Source organism: Panthera onca, chromosome B1 (genome assembly GCF_046562875.1).
Source record: "Panthera onca isolate mPanOnc1 chromosome B1, mPanOnc1 haplotype 2, whole genome shotgun sequence".
Classification (NCBI taxonomy): domain Eukaryota; kingdom Metazoa; phylum Chordata; class Mammalia; order Carnivora; family Felidae; genus Panthera; species Panthera onca.
Window position 1 is genome coordinate 128,541,834 of NC_138342.1, and position 27,533 is coordinate 128,569,366.

The window sequence follows — 27,533 nt, forward strand, 5'->3', positions numbered from 1 at the left end:
TATTGTACTCTCACCACTTTTTATGCATTATTATTCCCCCTTTTGGCATCCCTTCTTTTATCCCCAGGTGGACAGAAATCTTATCTTCTCCTCTGGATGTTTGATGATTTTCCTCCAAGAGCAAAATCCCACCCAGATCTATATTCTATACTCTCTGGGTAAACTACCCAAAACTCCAATATTTACTGTAAGTATGTATGTGTGAATGTGTGTATATAAATCAGCATGTGTCTGTGTGTATACGTATGTGGTTGTGTATGTGTGTACACATCAGTGTCTTCCACACAAACTCATGATCTTTCCCATGGGGCTCTCCTTCACTTTGAGGAAAGTACTATCATTATGTTATAAAAGTAAATGTCCCTACCTCACTGTCTTCTTAGATAATCTGCAAGAATTAGAACTCCTATCAACCAATAAGAACTGACACATAAGACTCAACCCAACAGAATACATATTGTTTTTCATAAGAGACTTTTTTTTTTACTTTTAATTTTTTAATTTACATCCATATTAGTTAGTATATAGTGCAACAATGATTTCAGAAGTAGATTCCTTAATGCCTCTTACTCATTTAGCCCATCCCCCCTCCCACAACCCATCCAGCAACCCTCTGTTTGTTCTCTATATTTAACAGTCTCTTATGTTTTGTCCCCCTCCCTGTTTTTATATTCTTTTTGCTTCCCTTCCCTTGTGTTCATCTGTTTAGTATCTTAAATTCCTCATATGAGTGAAGCCATAGGATATTTGTCTTTCTCTGACTAATTTCGCTTAGCATAATACCCTCTAGTTCCATCCACGTGGTTGCAAATGGCAAGATTTCATCCTTTTCGATTGCCGAGTAATACTCCATTGTATATATATACCACACCTTCTTTATCCATTCATCTGTCGATGGACATTTGGGCTGTTTCCATACTTTGGCTATTGTTGATAGTGCTGCTATAAACATTGGGGTGCATGTGCCCCTTCGAAACAGCACACCTGTATCCCTTCGATAAATACCTAGTTGTACAATTGCTGGGTCGTAGGGTAGTTCTATTTTTAATTTTTTGAGGAACCTCCATACTGTTTTCCAGAGTGGCTGCACCAGCTTGCATTCCCAAAGAGACTTAAATACGGAGAACAAACAGAGGGTTACTGGAGAGGTTGTGGGAGGGGGGATGGGCTAAATGGGTAAGGGACATTAAGGAATCTACTCCTGAAATCATTATTGCACTACCTGCTAACTTGGATGCAAATGAAAAAGAAAGAAAGAAAGAAAGAAAGAAAGAAAGAAAGAAAGAAAGAAACAAAGAAAGAAACAAAGAAAGAAACAAAGAAAGAAAGAAATACTGTTTTCAAGTGCCCATGGGATATATATGAAAATAGACTGTATCCTGGGACATTACTACAAAATTCAACAAATTTAAAGGAAATGAAATCATATACAATGGGTTCTTTGACTACAGGAGAATCAAACTAGAATAGAAAGGTAAAGAAAGAACTAACACAAAGACAGAGTTATCAGAAAAAAACCTCCAAACATTTGGAAACTAAAATATGCATTTCTAAATAATTGACAGGTCAAAAAAGAGTCTCCAGGGAACTAAAAACAAATACCAAGAACTGAATCAAAATAAAATACAACAGGGGTGCCTGGCTGGCTCAGTCAGTAGAGCATGTGATTCTTGATCTCAGGGTCATGAGTTAAAGTCTCACACAGGGCATGGAGCCTACCTAAAATAAATAAATGAATGAATGAATGAATGAATGAATGACTATAAATACAACATATCAAAAATCTGTGAGCCATAGCTAATGCAGTACTTAGAGGGAAACTCTTAGCACTAAATGTATATATTAGAAAAATGGAGAAGTTTCAAATAATCTACATCTTCATTTTAAGAACCTAACAGAAGATCAAAATAAATCCAAAGCAAGGGGTGCCTGGGTGGCTCAGTCACTTGAACATCCAACTCTTGATTTCAGCTCAGGTCACGGTCTCATGGTTTGTGGGTTTGAGACCCACATCAGTGATTGCACTGACAGCATGGAACCTGCTTAGGATTCTCTCTCTCTCCCTCTCTCTCTCTGCATCCTTCTTCAAAATAAATAAATAAACTTAAAAATTTTTTAAATAAATGCAAAGCAAGCTGAAGGAAGGAAATGATAAATTAAAAAGATAATGAAACTGAAAGCAAAAAATAATAGAGAAAAATCAATGAAATAAAAAGATAGGTTTTTGAAAAAAAAATCAATAAAATTTAGAAAACTTTAGCAGGACTAAAAAATAACAGAAAAAAAAGACACAAAGTACCAGTATCAGGAATGAAACAGGAAATATCAGTATAGACCCTGCAGATGACAAAAAATAATACTACAAACAACTCTAACCAAATAATTTGATAACGTAGATGAAATCAGCCAATTCCTCAAAAAACACAAGCTACCACAGTTACTCAATGTGAAATAGATCATTTAAGGGGTGCCTGGGTGGCTCAGTTGGTTAAGCATCCAGCTTCAGCTCAGGTCATTATCTCACAGTTCAGGTTCATGGGTTCAAGCCTCACATCAGGCTCTGTGCTGACAACTCAGAGCCTGGAGCCTGCTTCAGATCCTATGTCTCCCTCTCTCTCTGCCCCTCCTGTGTTTATGCTCTCTCTCAAAAATAAAATAAATGTTGGGGCACCTGGGTGGCTCAGTCAGTTAAGCGTCCGGCTTCGGCTCGGGTCATGATCTCGCAGTTTGTGAGTTCGAGCCCCGCGTCGGGGTCTGTGTTGACAGCTCAGAGCCTGGAGCCTGCTTCGGATTCTGTGTCTCCCTCTCTCTCTCTGCCCCTCCCCCACTCATGTTCTGTCTCTCTGTCTCTCGAAAATTAATAAACATTAAAAAAAATTTTTTTAATAAAATGTTAAAAAAATTTTTAATAAATAATTTAAGTGACACAACTATTAATGAAATTGAATTCATAATTTTAAAACTCTCAAAAAAGAATTCTCAAGGTTCACATTGTTTTACTAAAGAATTCTACCAGGGGCACCTGGGTGGCTCAGTCGGTTAAGCATCCACCTTCAGCTCAGGTCATAATCTCACGGTTTGTGACTTCGAGCCCCGTGTCAGGCTCTGTACTGACAGCGCAGAGCCTGGAGCCTGCTTCAGATTCTGTGTCTCCCTCTCTCTCTGCCCCTCCCCTGCTCATGCTCTGTCTCTCTCTGTCTTAAAAATAAATAAATAAAACACTAAAGAAAAAAAAATAATTCTACCAAATGTTTAAAATTAACACTAATTTTATACTCATTTTATGAACTACTATTACTCTGATACCAAAGACAGTACAAAAAAAGGCACTGTATACCAATATCCCTCATGAATATAAACAAAAGAATTCTTAAAATAATAGCAAGTAGAAAACATTTTTTAATTTAAAATAAAAGCAGGGGCACCCAGGTGGCTCAGTTGGTTAAGCATCCAACTCTTGGTTTCAGCTCAGGTCATGATCTCACAGTTCATGAGTTCGAGCCCCACATCGGGCTCTGCACTGACAGTGCACAGCTTGCTTGGGATTCTCTCTCTCTCTCTCTGCTCCTCCCACACTCGCTTGCTCGCTCTCTCTCAAAATAAATAAATGAGCTTAAAAAATTTCTTAATAGCAAGTAGAATTCAACAATATATAAGAAGAATTATATACCAAATGGATTTGATTCCAGAGATACATTATTTCAGTATCGAAAAATCAAACAAATAACCCACCATATTAATAGGTTAAAGGAGAAAAATCACATGATCATATCTATTGATACAAAATAAAAGCATCTGATAAAATTCAACACCAACTGATGATAAAAACTCTCAGAAAAATATGAATAAAGGGAATCTTTTCAACTTGATAAAGGGCATCTACATAAAATCCACAACTAACATTATAATTTACAGTAGAAGATTGAATGCTTTTCCCAAAGATCAGGAACAAGGCAAGGATATACACTCTCACCACTCTTACTCAACACAGTGCTGGAAGTTAGGGCCAAGGCAATAATTGGCAAAAAGAAAATTAAACGCATGCATATGAGAAAGGAAGAAACAAACTGCCTCTATTTGCAGATAACATGATTATCTATGTTGAAATCAAAGGTATGTACCAAAAAACATCCTAGAACTAATAAGTAAGTTCAACATGGTTACAGCCTATAAAAAATTGTGTTCATTTCTGTATACTAACAGTTAATACGTGGACAATGAAATTAAAAATACAGTATTATTTACAGTTGCTCAAAAATCTTTGAAATATTTAGATGTAGATGGATGTAAATCTACCAAAACACATACAGGACTTACATGCTGAAAACAAAAAATGATGATTTAAAAAAATAAAAGAATATCTACATAAATGTAGACATATACTGTGTTCACAGTATAGATACCAACTGTCCCCAAAATGATACACAGATTGAACAAAATTCCTATCACAATCTCAGCAAGATTTCTGCAGATTTGGAATGAATGTTCTAAACTGATACTGAGGTGTGCCTGGGTGACTCAGTCAGTTGAGTGTCTGACTCTTGATTTTGGCTGAGATCACGATCCCAGGGTCATGGAATCGAGCCCCGCACTGGGCTCCATGCTCAGCATGGAATCAGCTTAAGATTCTTTCCCTCTCTCCCTCTGCCCCTCTCCCACTCTCATGCTCTCTAAAATTTCAAAAAAAAGCAGGGGTGGGGGGCACATGGGTGACTCAGTCAGTTAAGCATCCAACTGTTGATTTCAGCTCAGGTCATGATCTCACAGTTCATGGTATGGAGCCCCCATCTGGCTCTCCACTGAAAGAGTGAAGCTTAATTGGGATATTCTTTCTCTCTTTCTCTTTCTTTCTTTCCCTCTCTCTCTCTCTCTCTCTCTCTCTCTCTGCCCTTCCCTTGCTCACTCATTCTTTCTCTCAAAATAAACATTTATAAATAAATAAATAAAATTGAAAAAAATTACAAATAAAATTGCTATTGAAAAGCAAAAGAACTAAGAGAGCAAAAACAATCTTGAGAAAGAAAAATAAAGTGGAAGAAATTAGTTTACCCAATTTCAAGACCTATTGCTACAGCAGTCAACACTATAGGTAGTACCATGTGAACAGATATATAAACCAACAGAATGGGATAGAGAACCCAGAAGCAGACCACACAAATATGCTCAACTGACTTCTGACAAAGATACAAAAGCAATTCAATGGAAGAATTCCAATAAACAGTGCTAAAACAATTAGACATCCATAAATGAACAAATGAACCTTCACCTAAGTAGACAGCATACCTTATACAAAAACCGACTCAACGTAAATTGCAGATTTCAAGGTAAAAAATAAAACTTTCAGAGAAACACACAGGAAAAAAATCTTCAGAATTTAAAACTAGGCAAAGAGTTCTTAGATGACATCAAAACCAAGGCTCATAAAAGGAAAAACTGATAAACTGAACTTTATCAAGTAAAACTTTGATCTCCAAAAGATCCTGTTAAGAAGGTGAAATGACAAGCTGCAAACTAGAAGAAAATATTTGCAAAGCACACATCTGACAAAAGAAAACACCTAAAATAAATAAAGAACTCTCCATATTCAACAGCAAAATCATCATCATCATCATCATCATCACCTAATCAGAAGATTAGAATAAAAAATTCAAATGTCAAAAGACAAGAATAGGTGTTTTACCTAAGACTACACAAAGATAAATAAGCACATGAAAGTATGTTCAACATCATAAACTCTTACAGAAATGTAAAAGAAAACCACAGTAAGATATCATTAGATACACAATACACAACAGATACACATCTATCAGAATATCTAAAATAAAATATAATAACAAAACCAAATACCAACAAGGATGCAGAGAAACTGAATCACCTATCTGCTGTTGGTGGGAATGTAAGATGAGAGTTAGGTGGAAAACAGAGTAGCAATTTATTGAAATGGTTTTTTCATGTAACTACTATACATACTAACAAATATGTATCTGGTATTTTTCCCCAAGAACTGAAAACTTTTGTTCAGACAAAAACCTGTACACAAATATATTAACAGCAGCTTAATTTGTCTCAGCCAAAAAATGAGAAAAATTCAGATGCCCTTCAACAGGTAAACGGTTAAACTAACTGGTACATTCACACCTTGGATTACTACTCAACAATAAAAAGGAAAAAAAAAAACACATTGACACACACAAATATCTAGATGAATCTCCAAAGAATTATACTAAAAAAAAACAAAAGGTCATATGGTATATGATTCCATTTATACAAAATTCTTAAACTCACAAAATTATATAACTCCAGAACAGATTAGTGGTTGCCAAGGGTTAAAGAAGAGTGGAGCAGAAAGGAATTAGATGTGACTGTAAAAGGGCAAAGGACAGATCCTTTTCTGATGGAAACTTCTATACATTTATTGCACTGATGTCAATATTGTATTGTAGTTTTAAGATTTTCCCACTGGGATAAAGAGAGTAAAGGATACAAGGGATCTCTCTCTATTATTTCTGATAACCACATGTGAATCTACAATGATCTCAAAATAAAAAGTATAATTTAAAAAAATAAGTAACTGGGGCACTGGGGTGGCTCAGTCAGTTAAGCGTCCAACTCTTGATTTCGGCTCAGGTCATGATCTCACAGTTCATGAGTTCCAGCACCACATCAGACTCTGCTGCTGGCATGAAACCCACTCAGGACTCCTCTTCCTTCCTCTCTCTGCCCCTCTCCACGTGCACATGCTCTCTCGCGCTCTCAAAAAATAAACATTAAAATAATGATAGAAAGGAAGTAACTAATGTGAGGTGTGACTTAGAATTGTCAAAGGATTAATTGTTCCACTGATAATTTCCCATTGAAAAGAAAAATATATTAACCTGGATAAAGTGCTCATTAGCAGGAAATGAAAGCCAAATTAAAGAGCAAAAAAACTCTGGTGAGCACAAATTCTGAAGTCACATAAGACACACAGTCCCAGTTTCATTAACTTTCCATGCTTCCCCACCCCAGCCAAAACAAAAAAAAAAAACAAACAAAAAAAAAAAAGTGGGTATGTTTAATCACTTGTCCTACACCTAAAAAAGGCTTGCCATATAACAAAAAAAAAACGATTAGGCATATATTAATATCACACAGAGTTTATTTACCCTATTGACTCAATTCAAATATTTGCATTATAAAATAAATATGCAAATTTGAGCCTTCAAACAGGAAATGAAATTTTCTAAATCCATTACATAACTTTGGATTCATGTGTGCAGTGAAAGCTAATAAATCATTTAAACCTTCACACACAGAACCTTTTTAAATTTGCATTTATCTACAGTAAATACTGCCATGTTCTTTAATAGCTTTCTAGTTCAATCTAGCAAACTAGTGATTTATGGCAGTGATATATTTTAAATATCAGAAATTTGTCACTATGTGACAACCAGTCAGAAGTCCACTGAACTTATATTACTCGGAATCAAAACATCATAGAATATGAAAGAGACAGCAAAATGTCAAGCATTCAATAATCAAATCAATTACTTCAGTATTTGAGTCTGATTATATGCAAAACTGTTCATAACATTACTTATACTTTAAGATCCTTTATTACTTTAACAAGCCCATGTTATCATTCTCTCAATGCTTCCAAGTTATTTTAAAAGACTAATACTATGATTTCACTTACATATGGAATCTGAAAAATAAACCAACAAACAACAGAAAGAGACTCATACAGAGAACAAACTGGTGGTTATAGGGGAGGCGGTTTGGGAAAATAGGTGAAGGGGATTAAGAAGTACAAACAACTTGCAGTTATAAAATAAATGGCAGGGATGAAAAGCACAGCATAGGGAATATAATCAATATTATTATAACAACACTGCATGGTGACAGATGGCAACTATACTTTTCTGGTGAGTATTGCATAATGTATAAAATTGCCAAATCACTATGCTATGTATCTGAAACTAACACAACACTGTATATCAACTGTACTTCAATAACAAAAATTTTAAAGAAAACACATTGTTAAATTTCATACTTTATAACTTGAAGTCCTTTATAACCTGAGTCTTATTTTGAGGAACAGAAAAATTTACAATATGTAAAAGAAGTATCTATATTACTTTTTTTTCCAAAAAACATGAACTTTTAGATCTTTATAATAATTTCGTACCAATATTCTTATGTAGAAAGATTCATCAGATGTGAAAACAGGAACTGTATTAACAATAGAGGAATAAACTGGAAACCTAAACAAACATCTACTATAAGAGATACATGTTGTTTGTGCCTGTATTGCACTCACTTTTCCTTTCATTCCCCCATCCACTTCATTGCATTCTCCTGGCAATGAGGTCACAGTACCTCACACCTAGGCCATAGAGAGGACACATACAAGTTTGCCATTCTCCTGGTCACAATGATAAATCCAGGAGTGAAAACGTGACCTAATTCAAGCCAATCAAAATCATTACCAAGATTTTTTTTTTTAATTGGGAGGTAGAAAGGAAGGGCTTTTGTACTTTGGGGTCAAAAGCTGGAAAGTTACTTAAATTGGCAGCTTTCAGTAGACATCTTTCCTGCCATGTATACAGAGAAATTCATCTGCACCATGAATGGAGAAAGAATATTCTGGTGGCATCAACTCCTCAGTTCCAGCACCTGGTTCCAGAGCTCCCCTGGTTTTCAAAGCTTCATTCAATGATCTATTCTGACTGATAGTGAAAAGCTAAAAGCTTTTCCTCTAAGATCAGGAGTAAGACAAGAGTGTCAACTCTGGCCACTTTAAAAAAAAATAGTATTGGAAGGACTAGCCAGAACAATTAGGCAAATACAGAAATAGAAATAGAAATAGAAGGCATCCAAAGTGGAAAGGAAAAACTAATCTGTTTTCAGATGATATGATCCTTTACAAAATTCTATACACTCCACCAAAAACTGTTAAAACTAATAAATGGATTTGTTAAAGTTGCAAGATACGAAATCAACATTCAAAAAAAAAGTTGCATTTCTATACAGTGACAACAAGCTATCTGATAAAGACATAAAATAAACAATTTTCATTTGTAATAGCAAGAAAAAGTATAAAATACTTTAAGAACAAATTTAACCAAGATAGTAAAAGATCTATACAATGAAAAACATAAAACACTGATAAAGGAAATCGAAGACGCAAATGAATGGAAAGATATTCCAAGTTAACTGCTTGGAAGAATTAAAATTGTTAAAATGTCCATTCTACCCATTGATGTACTAGTCCCACTTGTTTATTTTTTCTTGTTTTGCCTGTGCTTTTGGTATTAGATCCAAAATGCCATGGCTGAGACCAATGTCAAGAAGCTTTTCCTTGAAAATACATGTTTAAGGGGGCGCCTGGGTAGCTCAGTCTGTTAAGCGTCCGACTTCGGCTCAGGTCATGATCTCGTGGTTCACTAGTTCAAGCCCCATGTCAGGCTCTGTGCTGACAGCTCAGACCCTGGAGCCTGCCTCAGAATCTGTGTCTCCCTCTCCCTCTGCCCCTGCCCCATTCATTCTCTCTCTCTCTCTCTCTCTCTCTCTCAAAAATAAACAAAACATTTTTTTCTATTTTAAAAAAAGAAAAAAAAATATACGTTTAAAAAGAGGAAAGGCACCTGGGTGGCTCAGTTGGTTGAGCATCCAACTCTTGATCCCCAGGGTTGTGGAATCACGCCCCATGTCAGGCTCTTCACTAAGCAAGGAGCCCGCTTGAGATTCTCTCTCTCTCTTTCTCTCTCTCTCTCTTTCTCTCTCTCTCTCTCTCTCTCCCCCCCCCCGCCCCTCTCCTCCACCCACACTCTTTAAAATAAATAAATATATAAAGGTGTTTTTTTTTTAAGAGGAAAAACATGTAAGTATGTTACATTTGTTCATAAAGACCCAAACAAAATTTGGAAAAGATGTGTGAGGTGCCAATAATAGTTACTTTTCAGGTTTTCTTTAGCAGTGACTAAATTCATTTAGGGGGAGATTATTTGGCAGGAAAAAAGAGGTGGGAGAGAGATATCATCATATTCATTTTTATTTTTGAACTATTAATCTATCATCCATATAAAATATTAAACAAAGACCCAAAAAATGGTCATTATATTTGATAGCCCGGAAAATCCTGGAAAAAATACCATCCCAAAGATAACCTAATACTGGCTCAGATACTATAACCAACTAACACGTTGGTATCAATAAAGATGATCTTTCATACACGATCCATCTTCATTTTCTTTTTAGTCTCAGTATTATGTAAAGTGTTTTACCCCTAAAGAAAGAGAAAAGCAAAGTGGAGACTGTGGTGGACGATGGGTAGAGAAGGATAATTTAATCAATCCGCTGCACTTACAAAATAAATGCCCTAAAAGCAAAAATATTCAAATGGTATTTTTGAAGCTCATTTTCATACATGCTAAGCCTTTCCTCCTTGCTCTTACATTGATATTTGTCTTAATGTTCAAATTGGTTAAATGGTGTATCAGGATTCTTCCAGATAGTTTAACATATCACAAAACCAGGAAGGTAAACAGTGCTAGAAGGTGAAATATTTAACACAGTTAACAAGTTTTCCCAACCAAAAGCATACTAAAGGCAATGAACCTGTATTTACCAAAACATCTATTACTGTGTGTTTTCTATCAGGATAAACAAAGGGTACAAAGAATGGGGTTAAAATGAGATGGCTCTAGTGAGAATTAATATTTAAATGACTCTATATCTTGCCATCAGAAATCCCAGGCTGAGGCCACAGACAAGCTCATGGCCTTGAAATCTAAACAACATAGAAACATAAGCCTTCGTCTAGCTCCTACTAGTTATTTAAGATCTACTATTACAACATTAAAATATCAACTACATATTGATTTTTAAGAAAAGACTAATTTAGTTTGGATGAAAAGGAGTTAAAACCAGTAATATATTATGTACATGAAAAAATTTTCTCACCAAAAAATAACTCCAATTTAGTACAAAATTCTTATCAACCTTCTCAAGACATTTTAGCCATGTAATAACCCCTATACAAAATAACATTTCCAATCACTCGGCTTACCCCGCAAAATCTCAAAAAGCCACACCTCCCATTTTCTTCCCATAGAATCTTACCAGTCAAGCCAGTCCAGACTACTTATAACAAGGAGCTTTACTCACTTCCATAAATAAACGTTAAAAAAAAAATTTTTTTTTAAAAAAAAGGGGCGCCTGGGTGGCTCAGTCGGTTAAGCGTCCGACTTCGGCTCAGGTCACGATCTCGCAATCCGTGAGTTCGAGCCCCGCGTCAGGCTCTGGGCTGATGGCTCAGAGCCTGGAGCCTGTTTCCAATTCTGTGTCTCCCTCTCTCTCTGCCCCTCCCCCGTTCATGCTCTGTCTCTCTCTGTCTCAAAAATAAATAAACGTTAAAAAAAAAAAAAAATTTTTAAAACTCACTTCCTTATCTTTACTCTCCCTTCCTCAAATTCAAAGTTTAGCTCAATTCTCACCTCTACAAACAGACATTTCCAGATAAAACCAAAAACAACGTACTGTTTCCCTACTCTGAACTGTTATAGCTTTGTCACATTGCAAAGCATGCACAGTTCACACTTAATTGCTTTATTGCTAGTTATCTTTTTTTTTATATAAACCAGTATGTACACTATTTTTTTTAATTCAGTTAGTTAACATACAGTGTAGTCTTGGCTAGACGTTAAACCCAGGGCTTCATCTCACATATGACACCCAGTGCCCATCCAGAGAAGTACCCTCCTTAATGCCCATCACCTATTTAACCCATCCCCCCACCCACTTCCCTCGAGCAACCCTTCGTTTGTTCTCTGTATTTAAGAGTCTCTTAAGGTTTGCCTCCCTCTCTGTTTTTATCTTATTTTTCCTTCCCTTCCCCTATGTTCATCTGTTGAGTTTCTCAAATTCCACGTATAAGTGAAATCATACGATATCTGTTTTTCTCTGACTTATGTCACTTAGCAAAATACTCTCTAGTTCCATCCACATGGTTGCAAATGGCAAGATTTCAATCTTTTTCAATGTCAAGTAGTATTCCATTGTATATAATAGATACATGCCACATCTTCTTTATCCATTCATCACTCGATGGATATTTGCACAACTCTGGTTTCCATCAGACTGTAAGCTCTTAAGAAGGAAAACTATAGAAGGAACTACATGTCATGCATTATTCCCAAAGATTCTAACAATCCTATGAGGTTGATGCTATCATTCCCTAAATTTTCCAGACACAGGAACTAGATCAGAAAGTTTACGCAGCTTGCCCAAGAACCTAAGAAGTGACAGACTTAAACTGAAGTTTGTCTGATTCCATGCAAGATACTGTCTTTCAAAACAAAACAAAACTGTTATAAAGCTCTATGGTATTTAGCACATTTTCGAAATATGCTCACTTATTTCAACTTGGTACAACCCTTAAAGTTGATGTATTTTACCTTTCTCCGGCAAGCATGCTTTTATAATCCCCTTACTCTGGTTCTATGGGGGAAACTCTCAACTGACTTGAGAGTCCTGGTAGGGATACAGTCCTGCCAATTTCACAGAATGGCATAAGAAACAGGTTAGACAATCATAATATCATATACTGTCAGATATACTCTTTCAGTGGTAGGGCTGTGATTTAAGACAGGCCAATCAGAGTTCTGCAGGGGTCTGAGCCTCTTTATGATGTTATCTCGGAACAATTGGGTCTTTCTACCTCATCCAGGCTATGTTCACTTGCCCCAACTCAATACAACACAAATTTGATAAAGTCTAATAATTCCAAAGGGAGTATTTGGCACAAAGGTGACAATCTAGAAATATACCTGGTTTGTCATGTATTACTAAAATCTATATTTAAAGAAAGTCAGGAGCACCTGGCTGGCTCAGTTAGTACAGCATACAACTCTCAATCTCCGGGTCATGAGTTCAAGCCCCACATTGGGTGTGGAGCCTACTTAAAAAAAAAAAAAAAAAAAAAAAAAAATTAAAGCAAGCCAAAGAACTAGAATGCTTTCAGTTTAGAGTAACTATGTGACAAAATACCATTCTCTTCCTAATCATAATATGAACTGAAATTTATTTAGCAAACAGCCATAGCAATTGAAAAATTAGGAGCTCTAATTTCATCTCCCATTTTACAAGGGTTACTAGATTGGCCCAAGGAGGTAAGTGGAAAGAATTTACACCCTACAAAAAACAAATGAACATATTAAATGCTAGCCCACAAACAGCTTGGGAAGAATATATAAATGTAATTAGACGAAGATAAACAACAGATTTATATCATGCTGGAATAATATATCTTTGTACCATTATAATTACTGAGAAACTAATTAGAAAATATTTACAGATTCTCTTACAAGTACCTTATACAACATCAATACTATAAAAATGAAACAAATCAGGGGGCACCTGGGTAGCTCAGTCAGTTAAGTATCTGACGTCAGCTCAGGTCATGAACTCTCAGTTCGTGGGTTCAAGCCCCACGTAGGGCTCTGTGCTGACAGCTCAGAGCCTGGAGCCTGCTTCAGATTCTGTGTCTCCCTCTCCCTCCAGCCCTCCCCTACTTGAACTCTATCTCTCTCTCAAAAATAAAGATTTTTTGGGGCGCCTGGGTGGCTTGGTCGGTTAAGCATCCGACTTCAGCTCAGGTCATGATCTCACGGTCCGTGAGTTCGAGCCCCGCCGTCAGGCTCTGTGCTGACAGCTCAGAGCCTGGAGCCTGCTTCCAATTCTGTGTCTCCCTCTCTCTCTGACCCTCCCCCATTCATGCCCTGTCTCTCTCTGTCTCAAAAATAAATAAACGTTAAAAAATAAATAAGTAAATAAATAAATAAAGATTTTTTAAAAATTAAGGGAAAAAAATGACACAAATCAGAACCATCTCAGGTGCATTTAAAGTAGTATGTTTATTTAAAAAATAAAAAATAAAACAAGTTAAAAAAAATTATCAGTACCTGAAAAAAACAAAAACTAAATCCAAATACTGAGAGTATGATCCTGATATTCACAACCTGGAAAGAGATATCCTCAAGTGTTAATAAACATGATCTCTGCCTGGTGAAAAAAATAAATAAAAATAAAGTAGTATGTTTAAAACCAGGCTGTGCAATAGCTTTAAAAAGGTAGGCTACTAAAGACTTGATTATAAAACTTTCTTTTAAAATTTCAGGTTTTGTACATATATCCTAGAAACTTAGCAAATGCTTTAAACAAACAAAAATAATATTTAAGTCAGTATTCAAATAGCTTCAGCAAATAATAGGGTAACAGCTAAAAAAAAATGGCTCTCCATGACAAATATAAAATAAACACTATAGAAAAGTTATACAGAAGCAAACTCTGGAACTGGGGAAAAAATAAAACGACACATCAGCATTTAACAAAGTGAACCAGATGTTTAGATAGATTTGGCAACTCTGAAAGTAATATAAATTAACCTTTTCTTATACGTGGTAACAAATTTTCTATTCAAAAAAAAAAAAGCCAGAAGAAACGCTAAAAATATACATTTCCTCTCACATTTCATTTTTATAAATGAAAATGTTTCCCATTCAAAGAAAAACAAGTACTTTAAGAATAAAACAATTTTTGCTAGCATTCATTTTCTAAAAGCAATCAGCTGAAATATACTAATTTGACTACCTGATACCAAACAATGCAGTTATTTCCTACCTGAAATTTCATCCAATAGCAATACTCCCTCACTGTAGCACTTCAGTGTCACGTTCTCTTTTGGTTCAGATTACATGGCCTCACTTTCAGTAAATTAATAGTTTGATCAAGTATCTTCTTATAGTGTTAAGACTGGCAAACTTAGGAGGACAAAAACTGTAATTTTAAAAAAAGTATAATTCATCTTGTTATCAAGTCTAATCTTTTTGTTCTATATTAATACTTCAAAAGAAGCAAAATATATAAAATTAATAATTTTTATAATGTAAAAACCTCTAATAATTCTATTCTCATAACTATATGATGAAACATAAGATAAAAAGATGTCTGAATGAAAATTTGTGTCAATCTTTTGCCAAGTAAGCTATTACTCAATTCTCCTTAAAGAAAACAATTCATCATTCTGAAAAGTGGAAAACAAGTGTAAAGAACTAAGCATTTAGGGGTGCTTGGGTGGCTCAGTCAGTTGAGCGTCCAACTCTTGATTTGAGCTCAGGTCATGATCCCAGGGTCGTGGGATGGAGCCCTGAGACAGGCTGAGACAGCCCTGAGACAGTGATCAAACATTTATCCTCTTTTCCTGGAGGTAATAACCAAATTGTTGATTTTATAAAGTTCTTCATTATAGAAAATTCCAGCTAATGAATGCAGAAAACAATTTTTTGCATTTTTATTTTTTATTTTGAGACAAAGAGAGACTTATTTTTTAAGTTTATTTATTTATTTTGAGAAAGAGAAAGAAAGAGCAAGCAGGGGAGGGGTAGAGAGAGAGGGGCAGAAAGAGAATCCCAACCAGGCTCTGCACCAGCAGCACTAAACCCAACATGGGGCTCAAACTCACGAACTGTGAGATTATGACCTAAGCCAAAACCAAAAGTCAGATGTTCAACCAACTGACTCACCCAGGCGCCCCCAGAAAATTACTGATTTAAAACATCATCAGGGCACCTGAGTAGCTCAATAGGTTGAGCATCTGACTCTTGGTTTTGACTCAGATCATGATCTCACTGTTCAGATCAAGCCCCACATCAGGCTCTGCAGTGACAGCACAGGGCTGGCTTGGGATTCTGTCTCCCCTCTCTCTCTGCCCTTTCCCCAATTGTGCTGTCTCAATCTCTCTCAAAAAAATTAATTAAAAAAAAAAAACATTAAAAAACTAGTCTTTAACTTTTAAAGGTACACATTGAAGTATTTAGAAATTAAAAGGGAGAGGGGCACCTGGATGGCTCAGTCAGTTGAGCAGTCAATTTCAGCTCAGGTTACGATCACAGGGTTGTGGGATCCAGCCCTGTGTTGGGCTCTGCACTGAGCGTGGAACCTGCTTAAGATATTCTCTCTTGCTCTCTCTCTCCCCCTCTGACCTTCTCCCTCACTCTCTAAAAAAAATTTTTAAATAAATTTTAAAAATGTGTATTTCAACTATTGAAAGGGCGGGGAGGAAATGTGGGTGACTGGCTGGCTTAGTCAGTAAAGCAAGGGACTCTTGATCTCAGGGTTATGAGTTCAAGCCCCACACTGGGTGCAGAGATCACTTAAAAATAAAATCTGGGGTGCCGGGGTGGCTCAGTTAAGTGTCTGACTCTTGGTTTCAGCTCAGGTCATGATCACACAGTTTCTGAGTTTGAGCTCTGCAGTGGGCTCTGCACTATTAGTGCTGAGACTGCTTGGGATTCTCTCTCTCCGCCCCTCCCCTGCTCACACACACACTCTCTCTCTCAAATAAATAAGTAAACTTAAAACAAATGTTTAAACAAATAAATAAAACCTTAAAAAATAAAATAAAAAGGAGAGGAGGGAAAACTCTTGCATTACTGAATTAGATATAGTTACACAAGTTGTTAATTAAGATGTTTAAATACAAGAGCAGATACTGAAATCAACTAAAGCCCTTGTATTTATCATTTTTAAATTACTATAAAAAGGATTATTGTTTAGGGGCACGTGGGTGGCTCGGCTGGTTATGCGTCCAACTTCGGCCCAGGTCATGATCTCACAGGGAGTTCAAGCCCCCTGTTGGGTTCTGTGCTGACAGCCCAGAGCCTGGAGTCTGCTTGGAATTCTGTATCTACCGCTCTCTCTGCCCCTCCCCTGCTCGCACTCTGTGTGTGTGTCTCTCTCTCAAAAATAAACAAACATTTAAAAAAATGTTTAAGGGGTATTGCTTAAAATATTAACATTATGAACTTTTGCTTACATGTTATCACATACAATCCTCTAAAACTGAAATTAAATGTCCATTATCCAAAATGACAGTACTAACTACATTCATCCTGTCAACACAGAAATTTGACAGCTTCGATCAATCCTCAATAACTCTAAATTAAAAATTTACCAGATAGGCTTTTAAGCATCAGCAAAGAAGAAAAGGTTAGAAAAACAGAATACAAAAATGGATCACTCCAAATTAATCTACCAACAAACAATAATCAAGCAGCAACTATGCACTTCATCATATATAAGATGCACTCATTGGTTAGAGATATTATTCATGTTTTGTGGACAACAATAAGATCTATGCAAAGTACTACCAAAAAAAAAAAACCTCATAAGAACCAAAAGTATACACACTATTCCTCATAGTAAGGCAGTAGCATAAATTGTTAGGGTCTTCAGTACCAACCTGAAAAAGCTGATGACACTTTTGTATTCTCTGCATCTACTTGAATGTAATGGATGATCAAAAGAAGATAAATTTAAGGGGCGCCTGGGCAGCTCAGTCGATTAAGCATCTGACTCTTGATTTCTGCTCAAGTCATGATCTCACAGCTCTGCTTAGGATCCTCTCTCTCCCTCTCTCTCTGGCCCTCCACTGCTCACTCTTTCTCTCTCCCTCTCTCTGTCTCTCTCAAAATAAATAAACTTAAAAAAAAAAGAAATTTGAATAAATGTATGCATGCAATGGTACAATAAACCTGTTATTCCAACATGAGCATATGTATTAATAGAAGCATAGCTAGAAAAGCCTCTGAAGCCTTAATGAAACATTTATACCACTTGATCCAGCAACTGAACTTATTTTTTTTTAAGTTTTTTTATGCATCTTAAGAGGGGTAGAGGAAAGAGAGTGTGCAAATCTCCAAACCGTGAGATCATGACCTAAATTGAAACTAAGAGTCGGACGCTTAACCAACTGAACCACCCAGGCACCCCCAGCAACTGAACTTCTAAAATTCTAACCTAATAAGCCAAAATATTTACAGCACTTTATGTAGCACCACTGCCCTACCTACTCCTATATTTTCTTTCATCTTCTCATAATTCTAGGCCAGATATATGTATTATGTATCATGACAAAGACACCCATCTCCCACAGGACACTCATCATCAAGGTCAGAAACAACAAGCAAGTCCTGACACAGGTTTTAGTCTGTCCTTGTGGATGCCAACTTGTACTTGTGGGCTCCAGCTTATTCTTGCTTTCCTGTACTTTACATCCATCTTCTCTTCTGACCATTTGCCTCATGAACCTCAAACTCCAGAATTACGCACAAAGACAGCCTTACAGATACTGGTAAACCAGCTCCTAGAATTATGTACTGTAAAATCTCTTCAACAAATCCTGAAGGTATTTGTAAGTGAAGCTTTTGTCTAGTGAAAAGTGAACCTCAAGAAAATTAACGAGAAAAACCCACAAAGTTATTTTTAAAAGGCATATGTATTGAAACACTGCCAGGTTGGATTAAGAAAACTAGAGACAGGACAGATGAAGAAAGGCCTTTGGATCCCCAGATTTCTACTGGCAGGAAGTAAGCTGAGACTTCTGGTCAGCTGTAAAGATACGCCATCTTTCTAGAAAAGGGAACATGATTCAGATGGCAGAAGAAAGAACTTAGAGGACAAACCAAGAGCCATGGAAAATTATTCCCAGTGAGAAACCAAACCAAGGAACTTTCAACATTTTCCCAGCAGGATTTCAGACCTACTATAGACAAGTGAGTTCCTTGTGTGTTCCACCCTTTTTAAAGAAGAACATGTCTAGCAGTTATTCTGCTAGGGACCAATGCTACTACACCATTATATATTGGAGTAGGGGGCAGATAAGTTGTCTCTAGTCTTACACATCTAAAGAGCTAGAAGGGCACCTGGCCGGCTCAGTAGGAAGAGCATGTGACTCTTGATCTCGAAGTCATGAGTTTGAACCCCACGAGGGGTACAGAGATTATTTTTAAAAATAAACTTTAACTTAAAAAAAATAAAATATAAAGAACTAGAGGAACAGTCCATAAAGAGCTTACTAAAGGAAGCTTACCTAAGGAGTCTTACCCGTACTTGGACTCGAACTTAGATGATGAGATTCTGGACTTTTTGAGATTCTATACTAGTATGAGATATCAATATCATGTATTGTTTTAAGCCTCCAAATTTTGCATTGTTATGCAGCAAAAATTTGTTCAATGTACTGTTTCATTAAAAAATAACTGGATAACACATCTTCCACTCCCACTCCCACAGTAACATACTGTATTTAACCCCTCACCATAAACAATTGAAAAACTAAACAAAATAGACAAAGCAACTATTTTCAAACACTGGACAATAGAAAAAACTGGAGTGAGATCCCTGTGAGAAGGGAAATAAATGTGTTAGGACTGCCTTCAACTTTGTGCCTAGAGGTACTTTTTAAACTACTATAGAGAGAAGGAGAACCGCAGCAGAGCACAGCCATCTCAAAGAATTAAAAGATGGCAGTCTCGCTGAATTGAAAAAACAAGACTCATGAGCTGAGTAAACACAGATGCGATTTCAGGGAGACTGAGGTGGCTGGATTTCAAGGAGCAGAGTACCAAGGGAAGTTACCAGAGAAATTGTTCCATGAATCTAAATAGTGGTCCCCTGGAGTATTTGGATGAGCACCAAACTTCACAGGCATAGGGTAAGACTCAGGATAGCACCAAAGGAACAACTACTGAGAAGCTATCAGTTGAAAAATTCTCACAGATCACATAGAGCTGAGAGAAGTTTGAATTGTGCCCCAAGTAGAAAGATCTTCAACATCTAAGGCTTTGAGCACATGCTCCTCCAAAAGGATCGCAAGCCATAGCAGTAGGGCTAAACTAATCCTACAATAAAGGCTACTCTTTACCATAGAAATGTTTAAGAACAAGCCCAGACTCTGCCTTGAGGGAGCTGCACAGCAGAGCAATAGAAGGGACTAAATGCAGATAAAATTCCTGTCTTACAAGTCAGACAAACCGGCAATAGATTGCAAAGGGAGAGAAGAGTCATGGGGAGGAAAAGTTCTCCATGATCCCACATAAGTTGCAGACTCATTCCTGAGCCAGGCATATGACAGACCCAAACGGACAAAGAAAAAGCTTTGAGAATTTAACCAAACCAGTCTAAAACAAACGGTTGAGTGGCACATGCACAGGACAGGCCAAAAGAAGCAAGGCAAAGGTCTTGAAAACTGAAATGATACTAAAACCACCCATACCAAATCAGGATTAAGAAGGTAAAGTAGAAAGATTCTGAACTTGTCTCCTCCTAAAGACACACTAAGGCTCCAACTACATTTAGAGCAACTCTGAGAATGACCAGAAGACTAGCAGAACAATTCTTCCACAGCTTAAGATGTAAAGAAAAAGCCACATCAAGAAGGGCAGAGTGGGCAGAGATGCAATCTGACTGGGACTCACAATGTTAGCACAGGACCCCCCCAAGTGGAAGGGATATCAAAGGCACAAAAGTACACTCTGAGGAAGGGTTCAAACCCTACAGAGAGCACCTGCTCCCCACACACTTATGTCAAGGAGATGAGTAGGGACTCATCTGGCTTTGTAATGTCTGGCTTTGAAAATCAGCAGAGCTTAACTCTAGGAGCTTTAAAGTCATTGGGGCTTAATTTCAGAAGAACAGGAGGGCTACCAAAAAAGCAGGATTCTTGCTTTTAAAGAGCCCACCACAGACTCACTTGCTCCAAGAGCCATCACAGAGGCAGCAGTTTGAGAGGTGCCTGAGCTGTAGTTTTAAAAGTTGTGTTGACTAGAGTCACCTGGGTGGCTCAGTCAGTTAAGCACCCAACTCTTACTTTCTGCTCAGGTCATGATGTCACAGTTCATGGATTCAAGCACCATGTCAGGCTCTGCAATGACAGCACAGAGCCTGCTTGGGATTCTTTCTCCCTCTCTGCTCCTCCCTCGCTCTCTCTCCTAAAGGAAAACAAAAGCATTTAGTAAACTCTTGGATATTGGTCTTAGCAATATTTTTTGGATCTGTCTCCTCAGGCAAGGGTAACAAAACCAAAAATAAATAAAAAACACTACATCAAGCTAATGTTTTTGCACAGCAAAAGAAACCATCAACACAACAAAAAGGCAACCTAAGGAATAGAAGATACTTCCAAATGATAAAACTGATAAAGGATTAGTATCCAAAATATATTTAAAGAACTCATACAACTCATTACCAAAAAAACATTCTAGGGGCGCCTGGCTGGCTCAGTCGGTTAAGTATCTGACTTTGGCTTGGGTCATGATCTCGCGTTTTGTGAGTTTGATCCCCATATCAGGCTCTGTGCTAACACTCAGAGCCTGGAGCCTGCTTCAGATTCTGTGTCTCCCTCCCTTTCTGCCCCTCCCCTGCTCCAGCTCTGTCTCTCCCTCTCTCCCTCAGAAATAAAAAACATTAAAAAAATTTTTTTAATAAAAATAAAAAGAAAACATTCTGATTTAAAAATGGGCAGGGGCGCCTTGATGGCTCAGTCGGTTAAGCATTCAACTTGGGCTCAGGTCATGATCTTGCAGTTCGTGGGTTCGAGCCTCGCTTAGGGCTCTGTGCTGACAGCTCAGAGCCTAGAGCCTGCTTAGGATTCTGTGTCTCCTTACCTCTCTGCCCTTCCCCCACTTGTACTCTGCCTCTATCTCAAAACAAATACTAAAAAAATAAAATAAAATGGGCAGAGAACCTAAAGAGACTTTTTCCAAAGAAGGCATACAGAGAGCCAACAGACACATGAAAAGATGCTCAACATTACTAATCATCAGGGAAATGAAAATCAAAATCTCAACAGGATATCAGCTCATACCAGTCAGAAAGTCTGGTATCAAAAAGACAAGAAATAGGGCCACCTGGGGGCACCTGGGTGGCTCAGTCAGTTGAGTATCCAACTCTTGATTTTGACTCAGGTCACAATCTCACTGGTCGTGAGTTTGAGCCCCATGTTGGGCTCTGCACTGACAGCACAGTGCCTGCTTGGGATTCTCTCTCTCTCTCTCAAAATAAAGAAATAAACTTTAAAAGATAAACAAAATAAAATACAGAGCCTGGGTGGCTTAGTTGTTTGTGCAGCCAACATCAGCTCAGGTCATGATTTCACAGCTCCTGAGTTTGAGCCCCACATTGGGCTCTCCACTCTCAGTACAGAGCCCACTTTGAATCCTCTGTTTTCCTCTCTCTCTGCCCCTCCCCTGCTCACTCACTCACTCTCTCAAAAAATTAAATTAAATTAAATTAAAATAAAAAAGAAATAGGGGCACCTGGGTGGCTCAGTCAGTTAAGCATCGAACACTTGATTTCAGCTCAGGTCATGATCTTGTGGTTTGCAAGATCAAGCCTCGAGCCCCAGGTCAGGCTCCATGTTAACAAGGCAGAGCCTGCTTTGGATTCTCCCTCTCCTTCTCTCTCTGCCCCTCCCTCCCTTAAAAATAAACAAGCTTTTTTTAAAAAGGCAAAAAATAATAACTGTTGATGAGGACGTGGAGAAAAAGGAACCATCGTGTGTACTATTGTTGAGAATGTAAATTGGTGCAGCCACTATGGAAAATAGCATGATGATTCCTCAAAAAATTAAAAACAGGCTTCCTATTTTTGTTTTTTTATTTATTTTTTTAAGGTTTTATTTATTTGGGGGGGGGGGGGCGGGCAAAGAGAGAAAGGGAGAGAGAATCCCAAGCATGCTCCACATTGTCAGTGAGAAGCCCAATGCAGGGCTCAAACTCACAAACCATGAGATCATGACCTGAACCAAAACCAAGAGTCGGACGCTCAACCAAGTGAGCCACCCAGACACTCCTTTTTTTTTTTTTTTTTTTTAAGTTTTTTATTTATTTACTTTGAGAGAGAGACAGAGGGAGTGAGCAGGGGAAGGGCAGAGAGGGAGAGAGAATCCCAAGCAAGCTCCACACTGTCAGTAAGGAGCCCGATATGGGGCTCAAATCCATGAACCCTGAGATCATGACCTGAACCAAAACCAAAAGACGGACGCCTAACCGACTGAGCCACCCAGCTGCCCCGAAATAGGCTTCCTGTTTGGGGGAGGGTGTGGGAAAAGGACAGCAGGAGCCACATACAGCCATGAAGTGGTAAGAAGCCCCTCAAGCACCCAAAGAAGCAGGCTAAGGAGATAGAAGAGGAAGATAAAGCATTCAAGCAGAAACAGAAAGAGGAGCAGAAGAAACTTGAGTAGCTAAAAGCACAGGTTGTAGGGAAAGGACGCCTGGCCACAGGTGGAATTAAGAAATCTGGCAAAAAGTAAGTTGTTCCTTGGCCTCAGGCAATGGTGATCTTTTTTTTTTTTTTTTTTTTTAATTTTTTTTTAATGTTTCTTTTATTTTTGAGACAGAGACGCAAAGCATGAATGGGCGAGGGTCAGAGAGAGGGAGACACAGAATCTGAAGCAGGCTCCAGGCTCCGAGCTGTCAGCACAGAGCCCGATGTGGGGCTCGAACTCACAGACCATGAGATCATGACCTGAGCCAAGGTCAGACGCTCAACCGACTGAGCCACCCAGGCACCCCTGGTGATCTTTAATTCCATTCCTGTTTAAACGTCTGGATTCCCTGTCATAGCATCTGTTGCCACCTATAGCTAGAATGAAGTGTTGTCTTAGTTGTACATTTAAGAATAAACTTTTGTAAAAATTAAATAAATGAATAAACCAAGCAATCAAAACAAAAATTAAAAATAGACAACAGCCAAAATACGGAAGCCACGTTTCCATCCATAGATGAATGGATAAAGAAGATGTGGTTAATACATGCAACAGAGTATTATTCAGCCATAAAAAAAGAATGAAATCTTGCCAATTGCAACAATGTGCATGCATATCTAAGGAGTATACTACTAAGTGAAACAAGTCAATCAGAGAAAGACAAATACCGTATGATTTCACATATATGTGGAATCTGAGAAACAAGACAAAGAAAACAAACAAACAAACCAAAAAAAAACTCTTAAATATAGAGAACAAACTGGTAGTTACCAGAGGGAAGGTAGGTGGGGTGACAGGTGAAATAGATGGAGATTAAGACTATATTTATCATGATGAGCACCAAGTAATGTATAGAACTGTCAAATCACTATATAGTACACCTGAAACTAATGTAACATGTACATTAATTATACAAGAATTTAAAAATAAGTTAATTTTTTTTTAATTAAAATTAGAACCACCATATGATCCAGCAATTCTACATCTGGTTATTGATCCAAAGAAAATAAAACCACTACATTGAAAAGATAAATGCACCCCTATGTTCACTACAGCATAATTATTAATAGCCAATATATGGAAGCAATCTAAGTATCCACTAATAGATGAATGGATAAAGGAAATGCAGTGCATGTGTGCACACGTACATGCGCACATGCATGCGCACACACACACACACACACACACACACACAGCACCCTGGAATATTACTCAGCCATAAAAGAGAATGAAATCTTTTGCCATTTATAATAACGTAGATAGACCTAGAGGGTATTATGCTAAGTGAAATAACTCACACAGAAAAAGACAAATACTGTATGATTTCACTGTATGAAATCTAAAAAACAAATGAATAAATAAAACAAAATAGAAACAGAATCTAAATACAAAGAACAAACTGGAGGTTGCCAGAAGGGAAGGAATATGGACTCAGCAAAATAAGTTAAGGGGATTAAGAGGTACAAAGTTCCAGTTATAAAATAAATAAGTCACTGGGTTTATATAAAGTACAACAGAACAAATATAGTCCATAATACTTTAACAACTTCATATGGTGACAAATGATAACTAGACTTTTCATGGTGAGTACTTCATAATGTATATAAATATCAAATCACTATAATGTATACCCAAAACTAATATAGTATTGTACGTCAGCAATACTTCAATTTAATTAAAAAAAAAAAAAAAAAAGGGCGGGGGGGAAGCTAACCACCACACACAGAAAGCAATACTGAACTTGTGGTCTGACCCTAACCAAATTGATAACCTGCTAAAAAAAAAAAAAAAAGAAAAAAAACACCTTTCTCCAAAGAATGTAACAGAGATCAGGGTCTAACAAGATAACATGATAACATTCACAAAATCTAGGACAGAAACCAAAACTACAAGAGTCAGGAAAACGTGATGAACTTCAATAAAAATGACAACATGTTACAAGTAGATTACTCAGATGCAGAAGTTATCAAAGATTTTAAAGCAGCTATTATAACTAAGCTTCAGGAGGTAAAGGTAAAGAAACATGAAATAAGGGGAAAGATAGAGATTCTCAGTACAGAAACTATGTAAGTAAAAGATATATTGAAAAATACACTAAGCCTGGACAGGCTCATTATTAGAATAGAGACGACAGAGAACATAATCAGTAATTATGAAGGTAAATAAACATAAATTATATCCAATCTGAAGAACAGAGAAAGACTGGAAAGAAAATAATAATCTCAGGGACATATGGAAGTATCAAAAGTCTAACATACATGTCATTGGAGGCCCAGAAGAGGAGAATAGAAAGAGATTGAGGCAGAAAAATATTTGAATAAGCTTGACAAATTTGGAGCAACATGTAAATTACTTTGAATATAGCATCACTGTGTGCTCAAATTCTACATGACCTAACGGAATAGCGGCCCTCCAAGCAAAAACACTTCAATAGTGATGCAGAGTTCAAATTTCCCCCTGAAACATCAGACAATAATCTGGATTAATGACCTCTAAACCTCAGATTACACACTCTTATCAGTAAAAAATTAAGCAATCAGCCCACAGACATATTAATCCATAAATTATATATGGACTACTAAATACTAATCTAATATAAAAATATAAAATAAGAGGGGTGCCTGGGTGGCTCAGTTGGTTAAGCATCCAACTTTGGCTCGGGTCATGACCTCAAGGTTCATGGGTTCAAGCCTGGTGTCAGGCTCTGTGCTGACAGCTCAGAGCCTGGAGCCTGCTTCTGATTCTGTGTCTCCCTCTCTCTCTCTCTCTCTCTCTCTCTCTCTCTCTCTCTCTCTCTGCCCTTCCACCACTCACACTCCGTCTCTCTCAAAAATAAACATTAAAAAAAAACATTTAAAAAAATTTTTAAATAAGAAAAAGAAATTAAGGTAAAGAGATAAGCAATTTTTTGAATTTTTATACTGATACAAAAAATCCATCTGCACTCTTCTCTAAATTATTGTCTTTTTTAAAAAGTGAAAGCAATGTGAATAAATACCCATTTTTTTTCAATCTTGGCTTAAACTATGATACACCAATTAGGTCTACTCTTAGTTTTAATGTCAAAACAAATTAGAATAGGAGTACACAAATATATGTATTTGTGTACAATTGTAAGATGAGATTCATTGGCTTTGCCAAAATTCTGTTATAATTTTCCAGTTTTTCTTACAAATTTATTATGTGTATTGTTTTTGAAATGTAAGTTCAAAACGTATAACTCATTTGAAGAAAATAGATTACAGTTTTGTTCCTGTGTTTTTCAAGGTACAACTTTTACAACACATACTTTTCAGCAACAAAGTGAGAAAATAATGTAAATATTTCCAAACACATCCATTTTCACACATAAATTTCATTCAAAAAGAAGTTCTTGGGTGCCTGGCTGCCTCAGTAAGTAGACAAAGCAACTCTTGATCTGGTGGTGGTAAATTCAAGCCCCACTTTGGGCACAGAGCTTACTTTTAAAAAAAATTTGTTTTTTAAAGTTCTTTGTCGCTCAAAGCTAAAATGCTACTTTTAAACACCAAAGGAAAGACTGTGTTAATATTTATGAAAATAACACTGAAAGTTACTCAAATGAAGAAAATTTATCTATAAAAGAAAAATGCCTATCTCATCTTTAAACTTAAGGTTTAAAAACTCTTATCATGCTATAACTACTGAACCTCTGAGTATTAAAAGATTTTTATAATCACTCCTCATCACAAAATTCTGCTAAGTCTACTATTTAAAATCTTTAAATCCACTTACTCAGGCACAAGTAAACACATCACAATAAACTGAAAGGAAATACAGAGGTGAGGTTTGGATTATCACCCCCCGCCCCCCAGGCTTCCTCAAGATGCCACACAAGCTATAAATCTCATCTGAACAGGGGCGCCTGGGTGGCTCAGTCGGTTAAGCGTCCGACTTCAGCTCAGGTCACGATCTCGCGGTCCGTGAGTTTGAGCCCCACGTCGGGCTCTGGGCTGATGGCTCAGAGCCTGAGCCTGCTTCCAATTCTGTGTCTCCCTCTCTCTCTGACCCTCCCCCGTTCATGCTCTGTCTCTCTCTGTCTCAAAAATAAATAAAACGTCAAAAAAAAAAAATTTAAATCTCATCTGAACAAATGAAGGGGACCACTGTGAAGCTAAATATTTTTCTCATTTTTTATTACTTTATCACCCATTAAGAGATGAATATAAATTCTAATACTTTTTTCATCTACATTAGTGAGTCACCTTAAGCATCCTACTTTGAAGACTACTGTTTTTTATTAGAAAAAAAATTTTATTAAAAAATGATTGTTTCTATGTTTGAAGTTACAATCCAAGTTTTACCAAGTTTCCAAGGGGAAATTACACAGATGGCTTGGATACCTTTCTCAAAATTAAGGATAAATATATGAAATTATCTAAAAGTAGGATGAAACTTTTTCTGGAAAATGAATAGTGTTTCCCCT

At 37.0% G+C, this 27,533-nt stretch overlaps 1 protein-coding gene and 1 pseudogene across 6 annotated transcripts in view; one reads left to right on the forward strand and one right to left on the reverse strand.

Moving 5' to 3' along the window:
• LRBA (LPS responsive beige-like anchor protein) overlaps window positions 1–27,533 on the reverse strand; it is a 779,818-nt gene that overhangs the window by 705,028 nt on the left and 47,257 nt on the right. The window lies entirely within an intron of this gene.
• On the forward strand, window positions 22,958–23,139 carry LOC132676038 (translation machinery-associated protein 7-like; annotated as a pseudogene).